The sequence below is a fragment of the Sinocyclocheilus rhinocerous genome, unplaced genomic scaffold (assembly GCF_001515625.1).
Source record: "Sinocyclocheilus rhinocerous isolate Xijiao unplaced genomic scaffold, SAMN03320098_v1.1 scaffold776, whole genome shotgun sequence".
Classification (NCBI taxonomy): Eukaryota; Metazoa; Chordata; class Actinopteri; order Cypriniformes; family Cyprinidae; genus Sinocyclocheilus; species Sinocyclocheilus rhinocerous.
Window position 1 is genome coordinate 53,800 of NW_015647486.1, and position 16,772 is coordinate 70,571.

The following is a 16,772-nucleotide window of genomic DNA, read 5'->3' on the forward strand; positions in this document are numbered from 1 at the left end:
GCATGTCAGATTATGCATAAAGCATGCGGCTCTGCACCTCCAGGTTATACCCGCTTTCTTTAAGTGCTCGTTTTTGTATATTTGTTACTAATTGACTTCAACTCTGAGTGTTTCATAGTCTCAGAGGACAGTATCGTTAGTGTTATGTTTTCAATAGCACCATACATATTTCCGCCAACATCAAGTCTACACCAGACGTGACCATTGTCATGTCGCACCACGCCACAACGGCTTGAGGCTGTCTACACTGAACAAGTCAAATCAAAAGTTGCATATGCATTTGTAAGCATGTGGAGTACATTCTACATAGAAAGGGGCATCAGTTTACTGTCTGTGACTTTTTGTTTCCCACCACTTCTAGTTTAGACAGTACCACTGATACCAGTGATACTAATGGTAGTCGTTGATTTGGTTGCATTGTGTCATGCTGCTCGTGTCTGGTCTAAACACGGTGTAAAACTATTATATGGTATTAGGTTACCTGGTTTCCCAAGCAGGTATTTAGCTGGTATAGCCAGTCTCCCAGCCTGACCAACTAAAAAGTACACAAAACACCACTAAAATCATCAAACCAGACCAGTCCAACCAGTAGAAACAAGCTTGGTGGCCAGCAAGGACAAGCAAATTACTTTAGGGAGGTTTTAACAGGGTTGAAGTGTTTGATGTAAGTAGCTAACAAGGGCAATTTTTAAATTAATAATGTACTGGAGTAAAATAAATCGCAAAAGAAAATTTCATCTTCATTCAAAGTACAGCATTGTTTGCACTGAGGCTGCAGATGAATATTTGAACCTTGTTTTCACTAAAATCAGAGAGCTAAAGGAAAGACAGTGGTAAAAATGAGATGAGACCCCTCTGTTAAGATATATGAGTTGACTGGCCCAGTTCAAAGCTGGGTGTGCTGGGTATCAAATTGCATTATATATGCTTTTAAGTTCAATACCCAACAGGGACATGAATAAAACAATGGAACCGCTGGACAAACTTTAATTTGAAGAAATGTAAATTTCTGTGTGGGAATTTCCCATCAAAATTATTAATGCCAGGTTTTTGTTCGTTGTGAGAAAACTCCTCATGTCATACTCACTTAGTGCAGTCGGCCAACTGCACTTTCTGTGAGCGTAATTCTTCTTTAAATTCAATTCAACTCAGGGCCTCTGAACTATAGCTGGAGCCCCAATCGAAGCGGTTCCATCTGCTGGCTTTTATTCTCCTTCGTGGTTTTGTTTGCGGGAGTTGTTCTAAAAAAAGAAACATCATTTCTGTCATTCCTTTATTCTGTCTCTCATTTTCTGCATCTGCAATACAGGCGCCTCATATTTTCTTATGCAAATACCCGAGGCGCTTGCATTTCTAGAGCAAACTGGATCGTGACTGAATGACTCAAGAAAAGAGTTTGAAACAACTATTGGGGTAAGTAATTCCAACGATGACTAACAGGACTAGGGCAATGTCAAGATCTGAATGGCTGATACGGGCCAAGCAAATCACGACAGTGAATCATCTCGTGAACGGGGCCTAAACAAAGCTCCACTTTCCTGTTACTCTCAGCGCTACGCAACGGATTCTGCAGCCTATAGACGTGACGAGAGAAAGGAGGGGCAGAGAGGGAGGGAAAGGGGAGGCACTAGGACCTGTTGGCTCCTGCAGTGGAGGTCAAGGGAGTAGCTGTGGGACTCCAACTTTCAGAACAATCAATTTCCCTTAAGAGAGAGTGGGAGCAGGGCTGGAGTGGATGGCACAGGACCTGGATACTCGCATTTTGTAACACCGAACAGGACCGGGCATTGGGGATAAACCTGTGGAGAATTTGAGAGCTGGAATACAACCAACTTGGGGTTTTGACATTTCACAAACGTGAGAGGAGAGCAGCTGTGAGGTAAGCAGCACTGGGTGCTGATGTTTTGAATTATGAGTTTCGTGGAATGCTTATGAATGGTCTTGCTACATGTCAACGAGCAAAAGGGAAGCTTTTAATCTGAAATGAGCCCGTATCCTATGACAGGAAGACTCAAGGTGCTGCTGACAAGAAAAGCAATGCATGCATTGAAAAGAAATAACTTGAGGGATATACTAGATGGTATGTGGAGGGGAGAGAACCAGCAGAAGTGGAGCTCACAACATCCACTCCAAAAATAAAAAAAATGTAAATAGTAAAGAGAAGAAAAATCCAAACTGTTTCTGAATGAATTCCAAGCCAAATTGTGTGGTTTGGACAAGAATAACTTGTGGTATTATGAAAACTCAAGCATTCTGGGGTGTGAGATTAAATGTAGTTGAAGCATGAAGAGATAAACTTGGAGGTCTACTAGGTGCTGGGGACCACCAGACTTTGGAGAAGTATGCTTAGAAGTTAGAGACCCCTAAAACATCAAACCTCCCCCTTTCTCTTTTTTCTTTCCATCTATCCATCAAACCACTCATGTTACACAACCAGAGGGTCTCGCTATCGTTGCTTCATTCCTGTCCGAGACATGGAACGCGTTACAGATTTTTATCATTTTCATCTGGGCAGGAGCTGTGGTTAGCATGTCAGCCGGCTTCGGGTTGAAATTGAAGTCTGAATATGCAAACGGGAGGGAGAAGGCAGAGGGATTTTATGAATATTTGGCAGAATGGTGTAATAGATCGGGAAAGTTGGAATATTCCAATAAGACATGCTTTTTATCACATAAGGAACTTAATACCGTCCAGTACAGGTTGGGTAATTCAGTCAACATCTGTAAAAGATAAAGTCGCCTGCATAAAAATGATAAAATCCTAGGTGCGATTATGTACCGCATAATGCATCTGTATACGTATGCTTGCCTTGTCCAAATGCAGGTCGACGGCCCTCTTGAAGTCGCTTTGGATAGAACCCAACGTTTACTTGACACTGAGTGAGTGAAGCCTTTTAAATTCCCAGATGCTCTCTTGTCCTGAGGCAGATGGACAGTGCTATTTTCCTTCCATACAATGATGTCGGCTATTATTATTCATGAGCAGGGTCAGGTTTCCCATTGAGCCTGAATTAAAGGTTTCTCTCTGTAGATCTGTGCTCACGTAGCGTAGCATGCCGCTGTGGTAATGAGAGGTAATGAGGGCTTCTAATGAGGCAGGTGGGCCACTGCCAGCAACTCCCCTGGGTGTTTAAGTTACCCAGGCCGATGACTCGAGCCTATAGCTTAGTCCCGGCGTTGGCCGTGAATATACAAAATGACCCGTTGACTATATGGCTCGATAAGAGCACACTGACCATCTGGCCAAACAAAATAGATGAGGTGGATCTAGTTTTACTCACCCAACATTCCATGTTCACACACAAAATACTTCTGCAGAAACCCAACACAAACACGCACTCCAGGGTCCTGTTTGACTGTCTCTGGCACCTGGCTGAAACAATCTGGAATATATAGTATCTACTGATGGATTTCAGAGTTTGTACAGCCCTGGGGCTCTTGTATGCACTGCCAAGACAGTTTTATGAGTATTTGAGCTCGCTTCGGAGCGCTTCTGTTTAGGATAAGCCATGTTTGTTTGTGCAGAGAAGACCGACCTTCGACAGAGAGCAAAATTTAATGCCCCCTATGGCCACACAAGAGCTTGAAAATTATTCCCATGGTGATTCACGCAACATTTGAGTAGGGAAGTTAAAGTGATAAATTAAGAGAATGACTGTAAAATGAGGTGCGATGCTGGAATATATCAACGTCAGTAAAGAAGCGCTAACAGATATCAAAAACATGTGCTGTTGGTATTGGTGAAGTCAGACACCTTCTGCGAATTAGAAGTTTAAGCATAATTATTGGTAGGTCATTGCAATGCCGGAATTGTTTAATCTTTGATAGAGCCGTTTTACCCCAACGCTTTCTCTGAGATCAGTTAGATCGTGCAATAATGTACAAATGTAAAAAACCAAAAAAAATCTTTGTACGACGAAGAGGATTGTTTACATGCCCAGACAGATGCTTGAATGTATTCATGAATCTTGAAACCATATAAACTCACTCCAAAAATCTGTTTCTCATTTAAAACCCTGATGCGATTTCTGTCAAAATGTTTATAGGATATTATTCGTCTGTTCCAAATACATCATAAAATTATTTGTCAAGCTATGGATTTCATCCCAAGAAGTCGATAGTACTTGCACTTTTTTTTTATTTTTTTTGCAGGAATCACACAATTTAATCACAGCTTTTTTTCTGTATCATATAACTGATCTCATATTTTTGTTTTCCAACTTACAGTGAGGTTAAAAAGTTTGAGTATAGTGAAAATACGTGTTGCTTTCTATATTAAAAATGATGGCAACACTCTAGTTTAGTGACCAATTCTCACTATTAAGTAGTTGCTTATTAGCATGCATATGATATTAGCTGTTTATTAGTAATTATAAAGCACATGCCTTATACTGCATGACCATATTTTACCTCACTAAGTCGTAGTTAATAGTTGAGAATTGGTCCCTAAACTAAAGTGTTAACAAATGTATATATTTGCACAGAAAATTCAGTGAAATTTTCCGCATTTCTATATATCATTGTTATTAATGATACCACTTTTTTACATTAAGATGAAAGTTGTGGTTTGTTTTTTTTGAAGCAACGTCACAGAATGTAAAATCTGAATTGTGATTTGTGTGAAATATCCAAATTATTGATTTGATGGAATTCCCTTTGATTTGATGGATTGATTTACATCCAATTGTTGTACTGACTGATACTTTAGAGTGTACAACAGCAGAAAGTTTGTAAATGCTTCTGGAATGTAAAAAAAAAGCTTTGATCCTTTAATGGGCACCTAAAGTTTTTCTATAGTGTCGGGTGCCATTTGATTTTATGCATCATTAATTAAAAGAAGCAAGAACATCTATTTTCAGTATAAAGATTGTTCACATGCCCTATTTCACAAATTTATATATTTGATTAGTGACGTAGAAATAGTGCATATTCTGAAATATTGCTTTCATCATTTTGCATTTACAGATTCTAAAATATTCGTTTTGCATCACAACATTCCTTTGTGTTTAAAGGTGACATATGAAAATCTGACTTTTCCAGGTTTTAAATACTATAATCAGGTCCCCATGTGCATCCACCAACCAAGGAAACGTGAAAAAGATTAACCCAGTAACTTTGTTTTGGTAAGCCTTTTTCGGCAAGCGTCTGAGAAAACGAGCGCGTCTGATTTCATCCCTTGGTGACGTGGCAAAGGGATCTCATTATAATATTACCGAGTTTGAGCAAAACACGCTAACTGTTCTGTCTTTGGCTGCACAGACGAGCACAGAACACTGTTTAGAGTCCCAGCCTCAGAGGAGACGAGAGCAGTGGATTTATTGATTTATTTACTGTATATTGCTGCTGCCACACAGATCTAAAATAAACCTGCGATTTATTTCCCAGCTATTTACCTTCACAGACATAACCAACCATTTTTGTAACTCGTGTGTCTTTAACGTAAACTTGTGTGTGAATGAGAACTTAGTTTAGTACTCACATGCTGTGATAGCCGCTTTCTGTCCGTGTGCTTCAGATGTGTGCTCTCAGAAAACCGTATATCAGAAGTTTAAACTCATATGGTTTAAAACGCATGATTTCAGCGCGATAAACATGATAATCAGAACCAAAACAGATGTTTTCAGCAGATCCGAGCTGTAATGGCGCAGCTCTATTCTGGAAAAGGGGGCGGGGAGCAGAAGCTCATTTGCATTTAAAGAAACAGGCCAGAAAAACAGCGCGTTTCTGCTTCCACTCAAAATAGGCATTTTCAAAATGATATAATAAATGATCTGTGGAGTATTTTGAGCTGAAACTTCACAGACACATTCTGGGTGGGGACACCAGAGACTTATATTACATATTGTAAAAAGGGGCATAATATGTCTCCTTTAAAGTTTTAATCTCTAAAATCCATGTTTAAATTCTAATTTAAATCCCAGATTTTTCGCAATGTGGCCTCGGGCTTTCAGACCTCCATGCACTGTTTATACTTTATGTCCTTTCCAAACATTTCCTTCTTGCTGAATGTTCAAGGTTCAATCTATGCCTCTTGCACATCTGAATCTTCCCTTTCGTTCAGCTAACAAACAAGCGTGTTTCATCCAATCCCTGAGAGCTGGGGTTTTGGATTTATGTACACAAGCGACTAATGACTCATTTCGGGTCGACAATCGCCACTAAAATAACAATTGGGAGAAGTTTGCTTAACAGATGTGATATGCCCTAATTTCAGCTCGACCGCAGAGCACGATGCCTTCACCTGTGCCCCACCCACTGTATTTCTGTTTTCATTTCATAGACAGATGACATGTTTTGCAGTGCTTGTCTCTACATGAGGTTGTCTCCGAAACATACACAGAACATACACACACAATCAGCAGGCTTTGAACTTGCCGCAACCACTTTCCCCTTGTGGGCCCTGACTTTACATTACAACTTTGTCTTTTGCTACTGCAGGTGGGTAAGTAGACAAGTAATTTCATGTTTAAGATTAACAGATGATTCAGACAGCTGTGATAATATTTACTTTTACCTTGTGGCTTAATGTATGGCTCGCTTTCAGTGTGTACATTGGTAACTATTGCATAACATGTCCATGGACGTTGTTTTTTTGTTTTTTTTTATCAACATTAAGATTTTAGGTTTAAACAGTAACAGTCTCGTAACTTGTCACTATTTCTTTTTGACCATTTTTAATCACTTTCACTTTTTTTTCTTTTTTTTTTAAAGTACAAATAAAGTAAAATAAAATATTTTAAAAGTACAAATCATCCAAATAATATGACATCAGAAAACTCATAATGCATAATGATAATTATAAAAGATGCCGCAGACACTATCAACCACCCACACTTTCCTGTGCTTAACATAAATTCAAATCACTTCAGTATGCAAACAATACGTATCTGCCACTGACCGGAACATGATAACTACTTCCTATTTAAAAGCTCCCATCATGCTTTCTGTGAAACTGGATCTTGTGGATGATTCAGTTCATTCAAATCAATGCAGAAGTGTGCATAAGAATGATGTTAGAAATGTGTTTTATTTGTTTCATACGATGGAAAATTGCAGACAAATGCCATTATACAGTTATTTTGACAGTTCACTAAACTTCACTAAAATTCACTAAACAGTTTTTCAGCAGTTTAATAAAATGATCGAATGATAGATCGTTTGCATCCTAAACAACTGACCCAGAAGATCAGTAATTATTATTGTTTATATTTAATTTATATTTCTTTTCTTTCAAATGTATTATTATTATTATTATTATTAATGTCCAAGAGCTAGACTTTCAATCTTAAAATATGAAGAAGAAAAATCCTAATAAAAATATGAAGCATAATATGTGAAACAATCTATGATAATCCAAATAAAATGAACATAAAATATTTTAATGTCTGTGTGAAAATTATTTCTATTAATTTAATTTACAAAAAAATTACAATTGACCCACAACTGCGGCATCATTTCTGCCACAATTAAAATTTTATTCCTAAAAAATATTTTTAAATAGTTAACGTTGACCTGTAGTTAAGAGCTTGAAATGAAATATGAGGCATGGTGTTGATGTTTTAAGTTCATTGAAGAAAAACAAGGTCAATAAAACTTTAAATAACATAATATTATTTGTGTATTTTATTAATATCTCTTTGGATTTGAGACTTTAGTCTTTGCAACTTTACAGATCTTCTTTATGCACCAAGAGCTTGTAACACTCCAAAGAGAAAGGAAAAATTTAAATCGCATCATATGACCCCTTTAAAGAAATCCATGAAATGTTCAAAATGCATATAGCTCAAAAAACTATACTCTGCAAACTGCGTTCAGCTCAGATGCTGCGAGTGTGTTTTCTCGGTTAGGATCTGCGATTGCTTTCGTCAGCTGGTAGACTTCCTTCATAGTGTCTGTCACTGTGCTTATATAAGACCGTATGTGTGTGTCGACTTGGTAACTTCTCACAAAATGAATTCCACATTGGATTTACAGCCTTGAGATCTATGGGATCTACTACAACCTCTAACATTTCCGCTGTGTGTGGCCTCAGAAGAATTATCACGTACCTTTCCAGAGCATGTCTGGCCAGTCGTGTCTGCGTGAACTTCTAGCCTGAGTCATTCTGTTGGCACTCACAGCTGCTCGACATGAACGCTTGTGCGGCTTTAGAGTCCATTTCCTGCAGCCATAAACACTCATTAACAACAACCTGAAGCCATCTTACCTGCTTTCACCTCCACATAATTGGAAGAGATGTTTGATGTTAAATCCCTCGAACAGATGATGCAATGGTGAGCTTTGGTTTTGTTAAGACCTGAATGAACGGTGTTAGTCACGCTAACCAACGGCTCACTAGTTACTTTTCACTAGCTGGAAAATCTCCTCATTTTGTGTTCTCCTCTGAGATCATTCTTACAGCAGAGTTACGTATGCATTTTCTATGCTCAGATATTGTTTAGTCTGGACAGGTTGTTCACAGAACAGGTTTCTGACTCATAATATACACAGTAACGCAGATCTATAGCTTAACTTTTATTTTGACTTTCTGAATCCTTGATTACAGCTTGAACATCAAATCTTGTTTGCTTATTTGATGTTATTGTGGCGCTCTGGAATACTTGATTCTGATTGGTCAGTCATGTTTGTATAATGACTTAGACCTGTATAGCAAGTTTAACAAATGCAATTGCTGAGGATTTGACTAAATCTTAGGCTTTTTTTCCACCTTTTGAAGCTCATTCCAGAGTTGTTGTTGTACTGTATACACGGTAAAAAATTATTTTTCCGAAGTGTATTTTACAAGAAACTTCGATTTCAGTCTTTCTACTTCAAGAGTGCTTGCTTTCAATGTGTTTCCAGCCATTTATTTGTAATTATTTGTTAAATTTACTACCAATTTCTAAGTGAATACTGTTTTAAAGTAAATTCTGCATCATTTTTTTTAGGAGTCTGCACAAAAACACAATGCATTTAATCGAATCAAAAACATATGGACATTTCCAAACATCTAATCTAATTTCTAGTCTAAATATTTCTTAACCAAAAACACTGGGAAGTTAATTAACTACATGAAGCATTCAAACAAACCAATGAATCAAATTTACCAAAGCTACATACGAGAAGTGGAGAAGACAGTTTTGGATATTTAATTATGGACTCTATTTACTCATTATTTACTATTTACATGCAATACAATTAAACAAAAAAACAACAATTTAGCATTTTGCAACACTACACTGTGGGAAAAAGTACCTTTTTGCTGGAAAAATTACACTGTTTTAAAAATAGCTGAGTTAGTTACTCTTAAAACACTTACTCTAAAATACTGTGTGTGTATATATATATATATATATATATATATATAGTAGTGCTGTCAAACAATTAACCGCGATTAATCACATCCAAAATAAAAGTTTTTGTTTACATAATATATGTGTGTGTGCTGTGTATATTTATTATGTATATATAAATACAAACACATGCATGTATATATTTAAGAAAAATATGTAATGTTTATATGTTAAATATATTTATATATAATATAAGAATATAAATATATATGCATGTAAATATTTCCAAAATATATGCTGTTGTGTGTGTGTGTGTGTATATGTGTGTGTGTAATTTATATTTATATTAAGTGTATATTATACTGCTTCCAGTGAATCACTGCATAGCTGATCGCTCATTTCGAGTGTTAATATAACTGACTTTTCCAGTCAACATAAGAATGCATTTATCTTTGACAACTCAATCCAACATCTAATCACATTTGTATGTGTTTATAAAGATAAGAATTAGCCAGGAAGGAATTAGCACATCTGTCGCACATCACTTTATCTCATATTTGTTGGGGTACGTATGAACAGCTGGGTTCAGCCCTTGTGAATAAGAAATGTGCTTCATTGTATTGATACTTCAGTTCTTAAAATAATTTTTAAAAAAACTGTATTTGCAGATAATATTATATTATTGAAATTTAAGGCCTGTACTTGAAGAGAGTGTGCTTTTTTAACTGTTTCTTAACACACTTAGGTACAATACACTTAGGTTTTAAAATGGGCACTTTGTAATAATGTCAAAATAAAACGTTTACTTTAAGTACATTTTAAATCACTGTTTTAATAATATTTTGTCATGCTTTAAAGTACACTTATTTTGATGTGTTTACTAACATACTTAAGCACATGTAAAGTACTGTTACATTTAAAGATAATATATTTTAAATGCACTAAATTGCAAATTTACTATTACAAATGTGCAATTACAAATATATTTAATGATACAACATACAAATTTTAATAGAAATGACATTAAAATATATTTTAATTTACCAAGAATGCTTGTCAGTACATTCAGCAGTACACTTTAACCATATTTCAAATACTATAGAATTAATTATGACATTACATGTGCTTTAGTCAACTAATTGCATTTATTATAAAATTATAAATGTTCATTCAATTGCAAATAATATACAATTAAGTGTGGGGGGAAAAGAACATTTTTGCACTTGTATATTCTTTTAAAGCATTTTTTGAATGCCAAAGTGTACTTCTTTTTCACAGAGTAGATCATCATGCAGGGCCATATTTTGTTCAAAAGCATCACATCTGTCTATCCACCAACTTAAAGAGGATATGCAGTATTTCGTGTGGGGGGAAAAGAACATTTTTGCACTTGTATATTCTTTTAAAGCATTTTTTTAATGCCAAAGTGTACTTCTTTTTCACAGAGTAGATCATCATGCAAGGCCATATTTTTGTTCAAAAGCATCACATCTGTCTATCCACCAACTTAAAGAGGATATGCAGTATTTTCACTATGAGTAGCAAAGAGTTGTAAAGGTGCAAAAGAAACTATTGCAGTGTAGTAGTTTGACACCTTTCACTTTCAAGTAACTTTTTAAAACTGTTCTTTGACCACGAATCTTTCTGTCAGCCGTCTGGTAGAAGGCTATGCATGAAGCCATATATATTTCTTGGCTGTCAGCTATGGTAAATTATGTTAAGATGAGCACAGACAGCCGAAGGTCAAGTTTAAAGCAACTGTTTTGAACAGGAACGGCCACAATGAAAGATGTTAAACCCATTGAGACTAAGTCAAGAGGAACGAGTACAGCTCTCCTCCCAACAGCGTAACGACAAGAATTTGTGCTTGGCAAGCCCATTTCTAATTCCATAGTGTAGCATAGCATTGACTAAAACATAGCCATGTGTCATGCAGAAATTGTTGAATGTCAAGGCTGTAAAACTCCAATGTTATGGAAAAGACGTTAGACAGACGTTCAAGGTTTTCCCACCAACAAACATTGAGGACTTGAAAAAACAGTGGAACAATTATTAACGTCGAACAGTGAAAAAAAAAAGATTCCTGGTCAGCTTTATGTCTCTCAAGGCCTGACTGGCAATGACAGTTTGGGAGAGTTCATTAGGAGAAGTTTAAACACCGTCACACTTCTGAAATCCGCAGGCCATTGAGACGTTATGAGCCACATGGGACAGGAGAGACAAACAAATATGTTCCCAAAGAACACGAGCCAGAAATCTCTAGCAATAGTAGGCTGAAGGATCAGGACATTTTCTGTAACAAACTTGGCAGCTCAGTGGAGTGAACTCACAGTTGCACATGGTTTTGCACCTGCATCTTATTCACTAACCACCTGAAATCCAGTTTAACCAGGCACTAAAAGCAATGACACAGTGCTGCGTCATTATCAATGGCCATTGCTAGTCTGCTGCATCCTAGACAGTGCAAATATATGACGTTATCAACAGGTGTAATTCATTTTTACTGAATTCCTCCAATGTATGTGTGTTTAAGCCCTGGTGTAGGTCCATTAATACCAAACTTTTGTTGTTTTGTGAGCTGAGTTTTCACTAAAGCAAGTACTGCTAATTCAGAAGTGGCAATTAAGCACCATAAAATCATGCTTGAATCTAAATATCATGGCTCATTTGAGAATGAAGCTGAAGCACAAGTCGGATTGAATGTCTTGTACCGTGTGGAAAGATAGTTAGCAATCAGCCACCATTTGAATAATCTTTTAAATCGTGCTGCATTAGCTCATCTTCTTTGCATAATTGCACTCAATGTGATATTCACTGAGTTGTCAATGAAAAATGATTCCTACTTCCTCATGCCACCGTACAATCTCAACCTCACTCATACTTCAATTAGCAACATATCAGCCTCTTAACGAGACATGCCAAAATCTCCTGAAACAAATTGATAAAACATTCGCCTTGGGCTTAAAATGTCTGTCATTATGAGTTTAATTTAGCCGCTACTGTTCACCCTTTGCTAATTACAGCTTCCTCTCAGAGAATAAGGATAATCAGGTTTGTTAATTTAGAGGACTTGCTGCTCTAGTAGAATTTTCTTTCCTTAAAAGGAAAAGTTATTTTTATACGCACTAGCTAAGAATGCTAAATGTTTAGCTTAGGCACCAGTGACTACATTTCCTCTTGAAATGAGATCTGTGGTAGACACAGTGTGGGAAATGGAGTAGCTTTGCAAACCATAACGTTTATTTAGAAAACCATGTAATTTAATTTGCCTGATAGGAATTAGCAGTTTGTCTACAAATTGGCAAATGGTTAAAAAAAAGTTATTTTTTATCCACTAGCTAACAATATTAAAGAACCAGTCACTGCATTTCCAATTAATTGCTCTTCAGAACTCTGGAATAAGCACAATAAAAGTATGCTGTACTTTTTAACCTATGGAATGCTTCCCTTATTTGCTGGATCTGTCCACTGCTTTTGACATGTTTAAACACCAGATCCTCCTGTCAAACCTACTGGCAAAGGGCATCTCAGGAACCGCACTCCAGTAGTTTGAGTCTTACCTCTGAGATAGGTCCTTCAAGGTACCTTGGAGGGGTGAGGTGTCCAAGTCACAACATCTAGCTATTGGGGTGCCTCAGGGCTCAGTTCTTGGACCACTTCTCTTTTCTGTCTACATGGCATCACTAGGTTCTGTCATTCCGAAACATGGCTTTTCATATCACTGCTATGCTGATGACACTCTACCTTTGATTCCGTCCTGAAAAAAGCCTTGCAACGTGTACTGCGTTAGACTAACTGAGACTTGTCACAGCATTTACATATTATTGCTCTTTTGTTGTTGGGTTTGATTGCTTCTATTGTCCTCATTTGTAAGTCACTTTGGATAAACTAAAAACGGAAAGGTTTTTCCTTCGTGTTACAATTTTAAAATGAACCCCGTTTACACGGATCTTCGAAAGCGACTAAAGTTGCTGTATGATTCATGCCAGGCCAGTAGTTGGCCATTCCTCTTTGTAAAGAAACACTATGCATCTGTGCACACACCTATAGACTGAACAGGTAATATGCTGTGTATGACATCACCGTTTTCACAAATTCACATTTTCGTAGATATGAGTTTCAAAAACTTGCACTTTGAAACCCATTTTCAAAAGTTTCAAAATTTTCAAAACACCATTGTTGTGTAAATGAACATCCATTTTTATTTAAGAACGATGTCAGTAAACACCCCCTCAGTTAGCAATTTTCTCCACATCCTTATTTCTCAGAGATGCTGCAGTAACAAACATGTATGCAACAACTAATTCATTGTTTTAATTGTATTTGATTCATTGCTCCATCTTGCATCATACTTCAAAAATGTATGCACATGCATACTTTTAAAAAACAGTGCTGATTGTCAACACTAAAATGTATATATACTTAATGTAATGAAAGATATAGTTTTCATTAAAAAAATACATTTTAATTTTTTTCTGTGCTAATATATTTATAATCTGAAAATATTAACATAGATATTGAACTGTAACATTACCAATGCAAAATTAAACTATGCAAAAAAAAAAAAAGAAATATATAGAATGAATTGCATGTTAGCATGCTTATTGTGTCCAAAAGCATGATCTATTTAAGTCAACATCATGCTAACCACAGATAGGAAACTTTAGTTCAACCGCACAGGTTTGCTGTTAGCAAATGTTAATTTTCAGGAAATGCAGAATCGTTGAACTATGTTAGCAATAACAGAATTTGCGACCATAGCTGGGTAACGATACTTTTGAACAATTCCAATGCAAAATTAAACTATGCAAAAAAAAAAAATATATATATATAGAATGAATTGCATGTTAGCATGCTTATTGTGTCCAAAAGCATGATCTATTTAAGTCAACATCATGCTAACCACAGATAGGAAACTTTAGTTCAACCGCACAGGTTTGCTGTTAGCAAATGTTAATTTTCAGGAAATGCAGAATCGTTGAACTATGTTAGCAATAACAGAATTTGCGACCATAGCTGGGTAACGATACTTTTGGGAAAGGAACCCCAGGTCGGGATTCTCAAACAAACAGACCACAGTGTTTACACTTTTTAGGTAGTCAGCTTACCAATGACTTATTTAAATATGTCTCTGTATATTAAGCTTAGGATATTAGAACATACTTTGGCACTGAACAAAATTACACACATCACCTTTGAGTAATGCTTCAGCATTCAGTAAGCAGCTCCAGTGAGGAAATTTGGCTTATTCAAGGATTCATTTGTGCATTAGCTACTTCAGTGTTATTTTTATTAATTACTTACGTACGTACTTACATATGTACACTTACGTGTCATTTTCTTCATGAAATGTTATTCCCTAGCCACCAGTAGTATTCAGTAACACGTAGCTTACAAAAATCAGAAACTCTTTAAATTTCTCAAAAAGCAATGGGCCGATTTGGCTGCAGCACAATGTGAAAACAAATGAACTAATGTTCCCATAATTTAGTGTTGGCACCAAACACAAGGCCCAAAGCCATATCAAATCAACTGTTCAGAGTGGGAGTTGTGCATTGCAACAGTGCTGATGTTTTAGATTTAATCAAGAAACGGTTATATAATTCTAAAAGTAGCGCTGAATTCTGACCAAGACTTAGGGGACACAAACGTTGTACAATGCTCACTTACAGCCCTTGTCCACTCGCCTCCATCTGTTTAAATTGTTTGGAGGAAAGGCTCTAAATGATCTTAGCTGTCAGCCTATCCAGGAAGTCTTCAGGTTTGTTTGGGAAACATTTGGCTGCCCTGTGAGCTATTGGAGAGCTCACCTAAAGTGATTTCTCATGCCTGTGAGCTCTGACAAAGACAACAGCCTGTACAACCATCACATCATGTGACAGAGTCAAAGAATGTGCCGCATACAAAAACACCCAATGTCACCTTAAAAATTAGCAGAAATTGACAAAATTCACTTTGATTCCACGTTTTCTTTTATTGTATCTTAATAATTTATATAATTTCCAGTAAAAAAAAAGTTTGTCAGCCAAGGCATCTGGACACATTTGCAGGTAATAGTTTTCAGCCGATGAGAATTTTTGAGCAGAATGATTTTTACCACAATGCTCTCACATCCTAAATAAATTTCACGCTACTTCCTGTCCACTGTTGTACTGTCTACAAAACAGCAGCTGTGTTTAAAATACAATTTCACAGCTGTTGCAATGGTGGCTTTGTCTTTTGCCAAATTTACGATGTACAGACATCCATGTGTGTATACGTACTGTATGTATCTGTGGCCATATGTGTTTGTGCAACTCATTAGTAACATAATAATATTGGTATTCCATCTGGAGGCTCTAATGTTATTCTTCAACTGTTCAACAGAAATAAATACAATCACTCCTCAAGTTCAGTGCGGCTTTCGGACACATTTCTCCTGAGTTCTGTGTGCGGAAGTCTCATTTTCATGCATATTCCCCAAAGATAACCGTGAAAGATTTGCTATATGCAATGTGTGATGGTTGCCTCAGATCATGGTGCAGACACAGGTCAGGGCAACGCTTCTGTGGTATTTACATGTTTCCACAGATGCGTTTTTTTTTCTCAAGATAGATAGATAGATAGATAGATAGATAGATAATACAGTTTTATACATGTTTAGCTTGCCAAATGTCAATATGAAGTATCATTCTAGAAAAGAGAATATTCCTTTCAAATTCCTTTTTGTTCACTGTGGAAGAAATAACAGTATAGAATGATTTAGAATGACATGATACTAAACATAATCTAACTACTGTGGTGCATCAGGGTTCAGTTCTTGGACATCTTCTCTTATCTGTCTACATGGCATCACTAGGTTCTGTCATTCAGAAACATGGCTTTTCATATCACTGCTATGCTGATGACACTCAACTCTACCTTTCATTCCATCCTGATGATCCGACGATAGCTGCTCGCATCTCATCTTGTCTAAAAGACATTTCTTGCTAGATGAAGGACCATCACCTTCAACTCAACCTTGCCAAGACAGAACTGCTAGTGGTTCCATCAAACTCATCGTTTCATCACAATTTCACCATCCAGTATATACAAATATGAATGATGAAGGACCGTCACCTTCAACTCAACCTTGCCAAGACAGAGCTGCTTGTGGTTCTACCAAACCTAACGTTTCATCACAATTTCACCATCCAGTTAGGCACATCAATCATATCTCCTTCAAAAACAGCCAGAAACCTTGGAGTTATGATTGATGATCAGTTGACTTTCTCAGACCACTTTGCTAAAACTTCCCGGTCCTGCAGATGTGCTTTATTCAACATCAAGAAGATCAGGCCCTTTCTTTCAGAACATGCAACACAACTCCTTGTTCAAGCTCTTGTTCTATCCAGGCTGGACTATTGCAATGCTCTCTTGGCAGGATTCAAGGCATTAATGTTTGCCTGCAAAATCACCACTGGCTCTGCACCCCTTTACCTAAAATCATTACTTCAGACTTATGTGCCCTCTAGAAGCTTGC

At 36.8% G+C, this 16,772-nt stretch overlaps 1 protein-coding gene across 2 annotated transcripts in view; it reads left to right on the forward strand.

The window, feature by feature from the left end:
* Window positions 1-1,684: 1,684 nt before the first annotated feature.
* ngfa (nerve growth factor a (beta polypeptide)) overlaps window positions 1,685-16,772 on the forward strand; it is a 26,334-nt gene continuing 11,246 nt past the window's right edge. For both annotated transcript variants that reach the window (XM_016513666.1, XM_016513665.1), the window contains exon 1: window positions 1,685-1,879. The gene's annotated coding sequence lies outside the window, so the exon portion shown is untranslated. The remainder of the gene's footprint in view (window positions 1,880-16,772) is intronic.